This window comes from Apium graveolens, chromosome 4 (assembly GCF_009905375.1).
Source record: "Apium graveolens cultivar Ventura chromosome 4, ASM990537v1, whole genome shotgun sequence".
In the NCBI taxonomy this organism is placed as follows: Eukaryota; Viridiplantae; Streptophyta; class Magnoliopsida; order Apiales; family Apiaceae; genus Apium; species Apium graveolens.
The window spans coordinates 12,843,812-12,859,025 of record NC_133650.1 but is presented as its reverse complement, the minus strand read 5'-3'; the positions used below and the strand labels follow the sequence as shown (position 1 = coordinate 12,859,025).

Genomic DNA, 15,214 nt, shown 5'->3' with positions numbered 1-15,214 from the left:
AATAGGCACATGTTAAATACTAAAAACTATAAATTTAAAACATTTTAATTTAGAGTATTTGGTAGTTTATAACCCACTTTTATTTTCATTTTTGTAATTTAGGTCTACATTATTTTATGTGTCAACATACACCCCATAAAATTAATTTCGCTTCTATTTGTATCCCACTCACCACTTTCCATCCAAGATGACCATTAATTTTAATCGAAGTAGGGGCATTTCAGCAAATTACTAATTCAAACAGAAAAAAATAAGAGTAATTGACACTTTGTAACCCATTTCTTTGGGCATTTTTTCAATTCGGGTCTATATTATGTATCCTTGCAAGTTGCACCTTTAACTTTTATATCAGGGGAAAAATTTAAAATTTCTAGTATTCAAGAATAAATTGCCACATCATTCGATTTCCCAATCCAAACCTACAAATAAATACATGAATGGATTGCAAATAGGGCTAATCAAAACCTATTTATGTAATTGTTGTTAATGCACGGATCAAAATAAGCAAAAATTATAAAAGTTTATGTTTATTTTGTGCATATGAGCACATCATAGAAAAACGAATCTATACTCTTTATTAATAAGCGAAACTATGTATAATTTGGTGCTAAAAGTACCAAAGTACCAAATTTTGCTACTTACTTGACATAAGTTGACTTCCATTCTCTATTAACTTTATTTTTAACACAACTCGACTTATATTGTTTGTAAATTTAATTTTCTTTTTAGTTAGTGTTCATCCAATCTTCTTTTTCATTTTTAAAATAAAAATATTTTTTAAACGATTTGTAAATTATATTAAAAAATTATTAAGTTACGTTAAATAAAGTAAAATAACTTATATTTATGTTTAAGTTTATAAAACCTACAAACTAATAACAATAATTGACTTATATTTTCTGTAAACTTTATTTATTTATAAATTATATTAAGAATTTATTAAGCTCATTAAATTAAGTAAACTAACTTATATTTACTTTTATTTTGAAAAACTACTAATTACAAACTACAAAGTAAACTATTAACACGGATTGACTTCTATTCTCTGTAAACTTTATTTTCTGTAGTATTATTTTAAAAATAATTAAGTAATAGCAAATGACTTTAGTAATATTTATTAACTTATAAACTGATAATTATTAATTTATCGATCGTATTTGTTACTGTCCATCACAACATTTATATACTTTAAATTAAAAAAAAATTAACAGTAACAAATTTATGGCCTGTATTTAGATTACGTTTAGTAATATTAAATTAAGTTTAATAACATCTATTTACTTTTAATTTGTAAATTAATTTTATCGATAATTAAGTAATATTAAATAAACTATATTGAAAAGGCTAATTATAAGATAATTATCAAATTATATTAATTAATATTAAATTGTCTAAAGAACAGAAATTTGGTTCATAAGATAGAGATACAATTCGTTTCCCAAAAATAACACTAATATGTTAGATTTTTTATATCAAGTGAAACAATGCAAAACTAGAATTATATTGAAAAATTTCATTACTGATTCAATTATTTTTAACTACATAACTATTTTTTACAAGTACTAATTTAACATTTTATATTAATATATTAATTTTAATTCGTGTTTCACACGAATTATGAATAATTCTCTACAAATATTAATTCGATATTTTTAGTCTTGGTCTCATGTTTCGCACGGGTTATCAACTATGTATACTAATAAGCGAAACCATGTTTAGCTCCCAAATCTTGGTACTCACTAGAAAATTATACAAATATTTTTGAAATTTTATATAATAAAATCTCAACATCTCAACTAACAAAAATTAACTTTTACTCTCTCTAAATTTTATTTTCCTTAATTTTTTATTTATTGCCGAACATCCAAGTGTCGGTTTAATTTCAAATAATCGTATTAGTAAGTTAACATGACATATTTATATAAGTAAATAATTAGGCGCATGCATAACTAGAACTATACGGTGAAATTTTAGAGTTACACTTAACTTCAATTTTTTTAACTACATATTTTAAAATCATTTTATAAATTATATTTAGATCTGTATTTTACTCGAATTATGAGTTTCAGTTTTATGTAAATAATATTGTGATACTGTTATTTTTAATTTCGGGTCTGTGCTTGGCATGGCTTACCAACTAATATCTTATAAATGGTAACTTTCCGAGACCCCACGTGCATTCATAATCGCACACGAATGTAATTTCAAAATGTGTCATGTCACGTTACTTTGTAACTATTTTTGTATAAGTTTGGGGTTATCTAGTATTACTCGTTATATATTGACAATGAGATTTAATGCATCCAAATTTTGTAATTAGCAATCTGAACTGAGCCAAATCACCAAATTTTCTCATAATCACACCAAATTTTCTCAATTATCAGTAAATTTATATCATAATTACTAAAAATCATACCACCACCTAAGAAATCATTGAATTCAAACATTTAAATGAAAATCATCAATTATTATATGCAAATTTGAAATGTTTTGAAATAGGCTAAAAATTCTAACATATTAAATATATCCAAAGTGGAGAAAAATACTCAAGAAAAATATGTCTTCAAATAGGCTAAAAGGCTACCTATTAAATATGTCTTAGTGTACTAGAAAATCTATCTCTTGTGAGATAATCATTTATTCTCCACAACTTTTTAGTGTAGTTCATAGCGTATATTTTCAAATTTACACCCTCGTAGCAACATTCAAATTTTTTTATTGAAAGAGGGTAGTGATCTAATAATTGTTTTATCGAGTGAGTGTAGCGATCTATTAACATAGAATTTTGTTAAATAAGAAGGGAATTTCTGACAATATCTTGATTATTTATAATAAAGTTAATCAGAAGTAAGTAAGGGTCAAATGATAAGAGGAAACACTACTAGAATTCTGTCAATAGACATCGGTCCTTAGACATCGGTTGCTCAGACCACCGATGTTAAAGTTCTTTTAGACATCAGTTATTTTAAAACCGATGTTAATGCTTATATTAGATATCGGTCGAGAAAATAACCGTTGTCTATAGTTATTTTTCAAAAATGAGAAACGTTAGTTAGACATCAGTTTTTTATATAACCGATGTCTTTGTCTTATAGACATCGGTTGTATTTTACAACCGTTGTCGATGATTAGCTTAAAAAAATTAAAAAAAAATACGCGGAAACTTTCCCCCCTTTATTCCACAAATATTCCCCCTTAACAAAAAAAACCCGTTTCCCCATTACCAAATTATTTTCCTCTCTCTCTCTCAATTCACTCTGGTCTCTCTCTCTTCCATCTCTCTGGTGCTCTATCTCTTCCATCTCTTTGGTTCTCTGTCACACACACACCATGTCAGTTGATTGCAAGTATATATGGTTTCAATTAAACCCCGAATTGAAGAACACCTTCAATTACTCAAACTCCATCTACGAGAAACCCTAATTTCTGAACAGGTTTGTTTGTTCAATTAGGTTTAAGATAATTGAATTGAAAATCTGTTTTTATCCTTCAATAGTGGCCAATGAGCGGTTTCGCGATTTATATATATGCATAAATGTTATGATATTTTTGGCTTTTATGATTTCATTCTATTATGTTCGGGTTAACAGGCGATTGAAGATGCAGTAGCATAGGCATTTGTTGAGCACTAGTCAACATTCGATATGGACAGATCTGGTTTGCTAATATATACCAAGATAACTCTATGTTGACTTTCTAATTTTCTGTGTTTTTTGGTGATTAATGGATGTTTTTTGTTTTAGTTCTTAAAGTATGTAACGGGTTTTAATTTTGATACCTTGTTGACAAATTTGGTGTGTGGGTTTCTGATGTATTGCTTAAAAATTTAATCCTGATATTCTTCATCTCGATTTAGTTCTTAATTATTATTGGGTTTTGTTTTTTAAATTTTGTTTCTCTCTTTTTTCCAACAGGTTCAGAGGTTCGTTGAGCTTCACATGTTTGTATTCACTTTCATAGTCTTAAATTTTCCATTAACCTTAAACTAGGAGAGAGATAGAGATAGATGAGTCAGAGAGAGAGAGAAAGAGTGTCTATGTGTGTGTTTTGCTGATTATAATAATTGGAGAATTTGACAGATCTTGGATAAGCAAGTGTTAACAGTATTGAAAGCGGTGGAAGATAAGATAGATAATGAGATCTCAGCTCTAGATCATCTCGATTTGGAGGATATCAAGGTTTTGAGAGAGCAGAGGTTACAGCAGATGAAGAAAATGGCCGAGAAGAGGAGACAAGGGGTTGTGTTAGGTTATGGTGAGTACTTGGAGATTTATGTCGAGAAGGAGTTCTTTTCTGTTGTTAAAGCTAGTGATAGCGTTTGTCAATTTTATCGCGAAAATTGGCCTTTCAAGGTATGATTATTATGTGTATCTCCGTGTTCGTAATTAATTTTATGTTTTGTGTTGTATATTTTGTGTAATGCATCAAGTTTGATAGTGTATTAGTAATTAATGATTTTGTGGTGGAGTGAAATTACCCAACTGTTATTGTGTCAGTTTTTTTAATAAAAAGATTTTGTCGAATTGTGGTTTCGAATTAGAATTAGTTTGTTAAATGGACTATTATAAGAGTTGGTAAATAGCTATCAATTTATGCAAAGTGAGGCTAGATACAGGGTATGTTCTACAGGTAATACAGGGTATGTTCTAAAGTTTCCCTTGTGATGATTATTAATGGGTATCTTGTCCTGGATTTTTTCATTTCTAAAGTTAACGAAATGTTGTTTGGGTTTGTGGTCTATACTGAAACTGCTGCATACGTGGCAATGCTTTCTTGATAGACTCCAGAGGTGTTGTAGTGATTCAAAGTCAAAGGAGACAACTTTGTGTGTAAATAATGATAACTTTGTCAAACAGGTTTTTGGTGGTCGCCTAGTAAGCAAGGTAATCTTGTAATTAAATGCTTAGTTTTTACATAAATCTCTTTTACTCATTCACATATAAATGACTCTTTGTATGTGTTAAAAAATTTCAGCTGAAATGTTGTAATTGCGAGCACTTATCTGATACTTATGAGCCCTCCATTGATTTGAGCCTGGAGATTAAAGATGTAACCACCTTCCAGGATGCTCTTGAATCGTTTACAAAGCTTAAAAAGATAGAAGATCCAGATACAAAGTTCATTTGTGAAAACTGCAAGGAAGAAGTGTTGATTCACTATGGGAAAAAGTCCAAATTTGGGTTTACTGTCTACCCATCACCACAGGTTTCAACTTCTGTCGTTGAACCCTACAACAATGTCCTTTCAACCCATTCACTCCCGGAACACACTGATATCTCTATTCTTCTGGACAATTAGGCCATTTATGACATTTGTAGGTGCTCGCTAGACATTGAGCGTCCCACCTACACCAACCTTAACAGGCTTGTTTCTCAGGTATCACTCTTCATGATTTTATCTAATTTTTTTTGTTTTTTCCATTCTTATCTGGACCTGTGTACAGTTTTTGAACTTCACTGAAACACACCCAAACATTTTTGCTCATTCTCTTGGGGAAGATGATATAGGGGAATTATATTTTCTGAATTTGTTCTAATGCTAGTTCTTTAGTATTCCTAATCATTTGGTCTGTATATGTTTAATTCAGATGATTTCCTCCTTGACTACATCTCTGCGATTTGATGGTGCTATAATATGGATATGACTGAGTTCCAGACCAACTTGGTCCCATATCCACGGATCCATTTCATGCTTTCATCATATGCCCCTGTCATATCAGTTGAAAAGGCATACCATGAGCAACTCTCTGTGGCTGATATAACCAACACTGCGTTTGAGCCATCCTCCATGATGGCCAAGTGTGATCCTCGTCATGGGAAGTACATGGATTGCTATTTGATGTATCGTGGTGATGTTGTCCCCAAGGATGTCAATGCAGTTGTTGCAACTATCAAGACCTAGCGGACAATTCAGTTTGTTGACTGGTGCCCAACTGGATTCAAGTATGGAATCGACTATCAGTCCCCTACTGTTGTTCCTGGCGGAGACCTTGCCAAGGTTTAGAGGGCTGTCTGCATGATTTCAAACTCCACCAGTGTGGCTGAGGTGTTCTCCCGCATTGACCACAAGTTTGATATCATGCATAATATTGGAAATTTTTTAATGCTTCATGTTCTATAACCATTTAATTATAACTTTAGTATCTGCTCACCATTTATGTATTTATAGTAGTTTTGAGATCTGTATGCTACTTCAGGGCATTACTACTCTTTCCTTCGTTCTGCTCCAAACACCTGGTACAAGTTTGATGAGTCAAGGGTGAGCACATGTCCTCCATTTATTTAGTGTCACCTACCTTATTAACTGATACATACTAATTGATTCCCTAATCACTGTTTCAGTTTATGCATCAGATATCTTTTAAAGGATTGGAAAATTTTTAGGCGAGACATATATCTTTTTATTGATTGGAAGCATGGTAAAGAAAATTGGAGCCCGCATGAAAGGGGATGACTTGAGTACTAGAAATAGAAATATGGTTAATTTTACACATTAGTTGTACTTTGTTTAGAATGATGAACATATTTGATATTAGTTGTACACATTGAGAATTTGTTGATCTTGAATTCAATTGAGTAATAATATATATGCATTGGTTGAGTTTTGAGATTTAAGTTTTTTAATACATTGTCTAATATTCGATGTTAATGAAGGGATATTAGCACATATAAACAAGGCAATAACATCAATTCAAAAATAAACACCTGATGTCTATTTATCATATTAACATCGGTTATTTAAAAAATAAACGATGTCTATTGTTCAAATTGACATCGGTTATTTAGAAAACAATTAATGTCTATTGTTCAAATTAACATCGGTTCTTTAAATACAACCGATGTCTAATAGGTTATAGATATCTGTTTTTTATTTGTAATCGATGTTGTTTTATAAATATTGCTTGTGTGTTATAGTTTTAAATAGGTCTAATCATCATAATATTACATTTCTGAACTTGACATTACACAATTATATAACATCAATGTGAATTAGACATCAGAAATTTTCCAGAAACGATGTGTAATATTACATAGAAATCGGTTTTTAACCGATGTCTATGAGAAAATATATTTAACATCAGTCGTGAAGACATCATACATTTTTTACATAGACATCGGTTTTTAACCGATGTCTAAGGTCTTTTTTCTAGTAGTGAAAAAATCTTAATAAAATTAAAATTTGGTATAAATATAGTATATACAACATATACAACATTATCACCACAAATAACAATCAAATTAAACCTAATTTCGGATAGTATGGGTGACCATGGGTTTTGAAACCCGACCTAACCGACCCTACCGGACCTAACCCGCCTTAAACCAACCTAAAAAATTCAAACCGAAATTGAATCGTGTTAAATATTATTAAAATTGAATTAAATGGGTTAGTTTAGGGTTTTGCGTGCAACCTACCGATTCCAACTTGACCCGCACACCTACTTCTTTTGAGTTCATTTAGTCTTTTTCTTATAAGTTTATATGACTTAATTTAATAAACGAAAAGTCAGTATTCCATGTGATCGTATGCATGTAACAAGAATGCTTTGTTACATACAATTCAAGTAATTTTTACGTTTTTATTTTATTATTTTTTTATTATAGGAAAGTTTTGGGGAAGAGTTGATTTGTTGCTTGACGGATTGAAAGGAATATGTCCTAAGTCCAATCATGTATTAGGATTTAGGAATAACTTCCTGTGTAATCTGTTTTGATTTCATTGATATTAATAAAAGACTTGTTTTGTTTTTATTACGGGCTCTATCTATTTAAGTGTTTAAATAAGATATACTATAGTTTAGAGTAAAGCTTTTTATGGATTATGATGAGATCATAATAGTGAGACCTAAAAAGATGATAACTCTAAACTTAAATAGTTCCTGGTCGTAGGATTACTAACTGGTAATTAATAATCCGCAGAGATCGGTACATACTATGCTTGCTTCATTATGAAGGATGTCTGTTCTCATAGACATTTGTGTGGTGACACTATAGCTAGTATGTAGGTGCTTATTATGGAATAAGTTCACTGAACATGACTCGGACGGCTGAACAACTGATGGAGTTCACTCACGTGTCAGCAGTTGTTCATATAGTGATAGTTGTACAAGTATCCTTAGACTTGAGGTCATCATAGTCATCTTGTGTACACTGAACTATGCTTTGGTTTAGTTCTTAGTCTCCAGGGACAATTATTAGGGCTCTTCTGGGTATAGGAATTTGTACACGAAGATAGTGTATGATCAATAAAGGATCTACCCCTTCTAGTGAAGGAAGCGCATGTTCAACGCTGATCCACTTATGCTAGTTCAGGAATCTCTGGCCATAGTAAATGAAATTAGAAAGGAGTTTCTAATTTACATAGAACTACGCATAGTAAATGGTAAGCAAAGTGATTGAATTAGATAGGCTTGACACGAGATCCATGCCTTGTATTTAATCGAGACATTGTAGGGTAGAAGGAGTTTATTGTACGGTAACTATTCACTGAATAGGTTCTTGGTATTCTGAGCAGTGAATTCATATTATCCGGATAGTGGCGATATGCTGAGAAGTATCCCTCACGATGTAGAATAAATGTGATTAATTAATTAATCATATTTAATAAATTAGAGAATTTATATTACTAATGATAAAATAGTTTTATTATTATTTATTTTACTACCGGCTTAATATTGAACCTACAGGGTCACACCATAAAAAGAGAATGATTTAATGGTGGAGGAATTAATTAATAATGGCTAATAATTATTTATTTATGAAATAAATAATTAATTGGAAAATTTAATAATTGATTAAATGAGATTTAATTGATTATAAATTAATTAAGAAAAGTTCTTAATATTATTAATTAAGGATTTAATTTTTGGAAATTAAATCAAGAGAGAGAATTATTTCTAAAGTGTTTAGAAAAAGGATTAATAATTAAAAGGTGTTTTAATTATTAATGAGAATAATAAATGGGATAATAATAATATTATATATGGGAAAATTTCAGCTGAAAATTTTGCCTATAAATAAACTATTATAGACCCTATTTTATTCTTACCCACATGCTAACCCGAAAACCCAAAAAGTTTGAAAAACCCAATTCTCTCCACCTTCTTCCTCCTCCTTAACATCGTTTTCTTGGTGGATACCGGTGGAGTGCTTCACACTTGAGGAGCAACTGCTAAGGATCTCTGATCGTTGTCTCCGAATTATTTTAAAAGGTTAGATTCGATCCCTCGAATTTTTATTCACGATTTATATGCTTTTATTTGGATTTTGTATGTGTAAAATTATTTTGCCATGCCCTCACTGCGTTAAAAATCCAACACGGATGACACAAAATAAATTAATTTGCCTAGTAGCTTATATTTCCCAACCTAAACCGAACCAAACTGACCAAAAATCTAGTCGACCCAACTCGATAAAATTTAAACTTACTTTAATGGGGTTAAATATATATAACTGAATTAAATGAATTGGGTTAGAGTTTTGTTCGTGATCCGCCTAACTTGACCCGCGTGCACCCCTACCGAATAGTAGTTTTTAAGCATAAGATATTTATTGCAAATTCATAATATACATGAATTTGGTAGGAAATGAGGATATTTGGTAGGAAATAGACCAGACGCCCACGTAAATTCCTACCAGGAATTTCCTACAATCTCTTTGAATATATTTAAAAAAACTTTGTTTGGATATGCCCTGAGTTAGCGTTTTGGACTTTTTTGGGTTTTTTCATAACAACCTAATGTGTTATATAAACTCTCTAGGTCATAACCTAAACTTATGTTGTAATCTGTATCCTTAAGATTAAATTTCTTTAAGTTTATTATAATCTTTCTTGCTTCCGTTAGAACAAATCGGTACTCAGAGCTAAGGCTAGTTCTTTTGGGTTTTAAAGTTTCATGAATCTGTTTGACAAAAAGGTGTCTTCTTTAAACATGAAGATTAATAGATTCATTGGGAGAAATAGTTTCGGTCTATGACAGATCAAGATGTGAGCCTTGCTAAAGCAGCAAGGACTGTAGGCACCACTTTCGGAAAAATCTAAACAGGGTGCAAATAACAGGGAATCGAATAGTTTGGAGGAGAAGGCACATTCGATAATCATGATATATTTGGCTGATGACGTCATCACTAAGATAGCTGATCAAGAAACTGCGGCCAGCCTGTGAATGAAACTTGAAAGGTTATATATGACAAAGTCCATAACCAACTAATTGCTTCTCAAGCAACGTCTGTTCAGCCTGCTTATGCAGGAATGTATATTTCTTAGGGATGATCTTGATAGGTTAAATACTATTTTGTTAGATTTTTGAAATATAGATGTTAAAGTAGAAGATGAGGATGTTGACCAATTTCTTTTATTGTTTTTGCCATTGTCGTATGAGAATTTCATTGTTGGGAAAGATATTTTATCACTAGAAGAAGTAAGATTTGCCCTTCATACATGAGAAAGGTGCCTCAATGGAGAAGATTTAAGTACATAAAATGTTGGGTATGCTGGAGATGTTGATATCAGGATGTCTACGACTGGTTATGTATTTACTCTGAGTGGTTTAGTTGTTAGTTCGAAGGGAACTCTGCAGCCTACAGTTATTTTATCTACTACTGAAGCAGTGTACATGGCATTGACTGAAGCTGCTAAAGAGGGAATATGGTTGAAAGGACTAGTTAGTGATCTTGGTATGCATCATGATCAGGCTGTTGTGTATTGTGATAGTCTTACTGTAATATGCTTAGCCAAGGATCAAGTCCATCATTAGCAGACTAAGCACATAAATTTGAGATATTAAGGTTAAGGTGAAGAAAGCGGGTACTGTTGATAGTCTCGCTGATATGTTCACCAAGTCGGGTCCATGTGGCAGGTTCCAAAATTGTTTTGACTTGCTAAATGTTCTAAGTTGTTAATCTGGGACCTGAAGTAAAATATGAGGCAGAATAATTTTTTCTTGTATATTTGGAGTTATTATGGTGCATCTGAAACATCTATTTGGTGAGAGAATTCAAGTCAAGGTGGAGATTTGTTAGAATATGCCTTGAATCAGCGTTTTAAGCCCATTTTTTGAATTTTTCTTTATCCGCCTAAGAGATTTGTTAGGTTAAGATTTGTCATAACCTAAACATATGATGTAATCTGTATCCTCAAGATTAAATAAAAAATTTCTCTTTTACCTATTTGTGTTCTTTCTTTACGTTCAATATAATCTTTCTTTCTTCCGTTATAACAAACTTTGTTGTGCAAGACATGCCAGCACTTTAACAAGACTATGTCAAATTGACAGCCCTAAGTAAGTTGTATGGTAATCTAAGTTTGCATTTTGTATTGTATCACTTAAGTCTGTAAAAGTGTAAATATATTAGACTATAGTATTTTTCTGTAAATAGTCTCAAACCTAAGAATAAACTCTAGAAGAAGATCATGAAGATCATGGCTCAGAGACAATGTGAAGAAGCTTGTAGTTGAATAAATCTTTTTTGGGAAAAACATTCTAAGTTAAGAAATCTACAAGTCACATATTAAGTCTTATAGAGAAGTCGTTCGAGTACTCCAGAATGACTTATCGAGAAGTCAAGAAAAGCTTATAGAGAAGTCTTAGAGATATCGACACGGCAAATTGAAGACATGAAGATTGGAGATATCGACAAGTCATTTCTTCACTAGAGAATTCTGGGATATTGGCAAGTCAAAATATCACGAGACATCTCTGAGATATCGATAAGTCAAAATTTCACTAGAGAACTCTGAGATATCGAAAAGTCATTTCCTCACTAGAGAACTCAGACATATCGATAAGTCAAAATGAAGACATTAAGATTGGAGACCTCGATAAGCCTAATTCTCTTATAGAGAACTCAGAGACTTCAACAAGTCAAAACAATTATAGAGTAATAAGAGATCTCGATAAGCCATTATACTTATCGATATATCGAGTTTCCTATATAACAAACTGGAGATCTCGATGTAAAACTCAAGTACATAATGCAGATCAATTGAATATCTAAGATTATCAATCACTGATTTGAAACGTTTACAAAACGAAGCTTGAAGAAGTTTTAGTTAACTTAAAGTAGGGTTTAGTACATGATATTGCATGTTGTGTAAAACCTGTGTTTACTGTTCTATAAAGTAAACACTGGATGCTTTGTTTTAGAAGTAATAAAATAGATCTAGAAAATCTTGTAACTCTCAAGGAAGAAGCTAAGTTATTTATCAACTAAGAACCCATAAATTTGTAGCAAGACATACATGATTTTAATATAAAATTAAGTGAGTTTTAAAAGATAGTGTATTCATGTGCATGTTTCATTATTCATGTTACAACATATTATCTCTACAGTTAGATTACTTTGTTCACCATCCATAATAGTTCAAAAAGCTTAAAAATAATCCAAAACAGATTCACCCCCCCCCCCCCCCGGCTGTGTTTTATTCATTACCTAACAAGTGGTATCAAAGCAAAATCTGAAAGCAAACAGATTAAAGAACTTGGAAGAATGAATACACCGAAGTTTAGCAGTATCAAAATTCCTACCTTTCACATATCTAACTACACACTATGGAAAAAGAAAATGATGTTGTTCATCAGCATTGCCAATCCATTATACATTCAGATCCTCAAGAATGGTCCTTTCACCCCCATGGTCCATTATACTGCTATTGTTTTTGTAATTTAAGTTGTGTTAAATTGTGCTAAGCATTGCTACTCTGTTAATAACAGTCTTGGAGTTTACAAGGTCCATCAAGATACCAAGGTTTTATCTGTGTTTGTGAACTCAGAACCAATTCGGGAAGATCAACTGGAGAATGCTGTCAAATTTCTTTTACATCTAAAAATTAAGGGATTTCCTGTCCTGTACAGACGTTCCTCTTTGAGAAGAAGGGCCTTACAAAGGAGGATATAGATGAAGGCCTGTGTTCAGATAAGTAATTTTATTATTCTTAATCATGAAAACATCTTCTTTTCGATGGCAGGATCAAACCCCACTAGTTTCAACTGGTCAACCCGCAGGATGTAACTTATTTAATTCAAATCCAGGCTTCCTTTTTAGTAATGTTGGCAAAATTCTTAGGGGATGGGTAATAGTCTTGGTAATTGAGTTATAGCCATTATGTATATTAATGTAGACAGGAATCCGAAGTCATCAATTTTGCAAAAGATCAGGCTTTGGAACCCGCAGCAAATACTCCTATTAACACTGTTTCTAATGCAGGGACCTTGGCGCAATATCAATTTGGATGGAAATAAGCTCTTCTTGCTGTGGGGTTACTGGCTATTTCAGGTGGTGGGACCGCTTTGGTTTTTATGGTACTTGGGTAACCCAAGTTGGGTTGGAGCAGTATCCTGTTATTTTGGGTGAAAATGCACAATACATATCGCGTAAATAAAATCAATAGAATCACTTCTTGTGCTAGTCTCTAGTTTTGTGTTTCCAGTTGTGCTCTAGATCAGTTTGGTAATAAATCAATTATGTCTGCTGCAAGCTTTTCGGCTCTGGTGGCTGGATCCACCTATGTTGGCTTGAAACCTATCCCGCCAAAGCTGTTTCAGATGAAGGATTCAGTTGCGTGGAACAGGAAGACTGTTTCGAATGGATCTAAAACTCACTGTATGAAGGTACTTTGATCGGAACTTGTATTTTTATTTTTAATTTTTTTTAAGCTGTTTATATTACCACCTTTTGTACTGCTTATAGTTGGCTCTCGTTTGTGTGTAAACAGACTTGGAATTCGATTGATAACAAGAAGTTTGAGACTCTCTCCTACCTTCCACCTCTCACCGATGATTCAATCGCTAGGGAAATTGATTACATGATGAAAAAAGGATGGATTCCATGCCTTGAATTTGATGCAGTAAAATAGATACTTCATAATTTCTTTATTAGTATGATTAATACATATCCTACTGGAAATGTTCTACAGTTTTTGTTCAGCTAGATAGTTCTTAATTGATTTTATCTACAATTGCATCAATTTTAAGTGTTAAAGAGATATGACAACTAGTTGTTGCAGAAAGTGTGACTTCTGGTAATTGAATTGTATTGTGAGCTCCCTTTGTTTGGCAAAGATAACATCTGGAATACAACCACTAATTCTTAAAAAAAATTGCTATTTGCATCCACTCTTTATCATAATTTAAATTATGTTGTAAACTTTCAGTTTAGCAGGTGTCTTGTTTCTTGATAGTTGATAGTGATAGAACTTGACTCCAATGTTAGAAACTGCATATTTTTATATAGAAAATATTCATTGTGTGTCCGATGTTATCAAATTTTCTATAAATGCAATCCAAATTGTGGCACTGATAAATAATTTTGTTCAATCTTGAAATTGCCATCTCTGGAGATGAACTTTCTGTTTCTTTTCTCTCTTGCATGCACAAAATCATTATATAAATCAATGGCTTGAAGCAATACTCTGTGCTCTGAAGTTTTTTGTTAAGCAGGGGTTGAAATACTGATCTCTTGTTCTGAACATTTTTGTCTACAGCTGGGGTATATTTATCGCGAGAACAGCAGAATTCCTAACTACTACGATAGGAGGTACTGAACAATGTGGAAGCTTCCCATGTTTGGTTGCACGGACGCATCTCAAGTCCTCCATGAAATCACGGAATGCAAGAAGGCATATCCTAGTGCTTACATCCGGTGCCTGGCTTTTGATAACATTAGGCAAGCTCAATGTATGTCGTTCATCATCCAAAAGCCCACAACCACCTCCTAGATCCTCTGCTCCTTGAAAAAGTTGCAGTGCGACCCTGTTCTGCTTCTGCATGTTCAATGAAATCAATGAGTGATTCCATAGGGGTAATTCAAAATTTCCTTATTCTAAACTGCTTACAGTAGTTATTATTGCTAAACGGAATTGGCTGTACATAGTTGCTTGTATCAGTTGTGTTGTCATACTCAACAAATATATCATGGGTGCATCTGTGCATTTCTTGTCACAAACGTCCTTATTTAAAACTGGTTTTATATAAGTTTGCATTTTCGTACTTGCCATATATTTTCAAGGGAGCTTTTGGTCTTTAGAATGCCAGAAATCATTGTTCTAAATCTACTCCAGTTATAAACAGGTGGTTGACTAGGTCATCAATTTTGATGATAAGTTCCACCTCACCTTTTAACTTGAGAGGCGATTATGTTGTGCTCTTTTTAATAATCTATGTTATTTCAACCCAGGAATTCATAGTCTGCAGTTAGTAATCATATTTGACCTTGTA

The 15,214-nt window shown here is 32.3% G+C and overlaps 2 pseudogenes; both read left to right on the top strand.

Moving 5' to 3' along the window:
* The first annotated feature begins 3,644 nt into the window (after positions 1-3,644).
* LOC141718340 (tubulin alpha-4 chain-like) lies at positions 3,645-6,120 on the top strand (annotated as a pseudogene).
* A 7,342-nt stretch (positions 6,121-13,462) lies between these two features.
* LOC141716669 (ribulose bisphosphate carboxylase small subunit, chloroplastic-like) lies at positions 13,463-14,715 on the top strand (annotated as a pseudogene).
* The last annotated feature ends 499 nt before the right edge of the window (positions 14,716-15,214 follow it).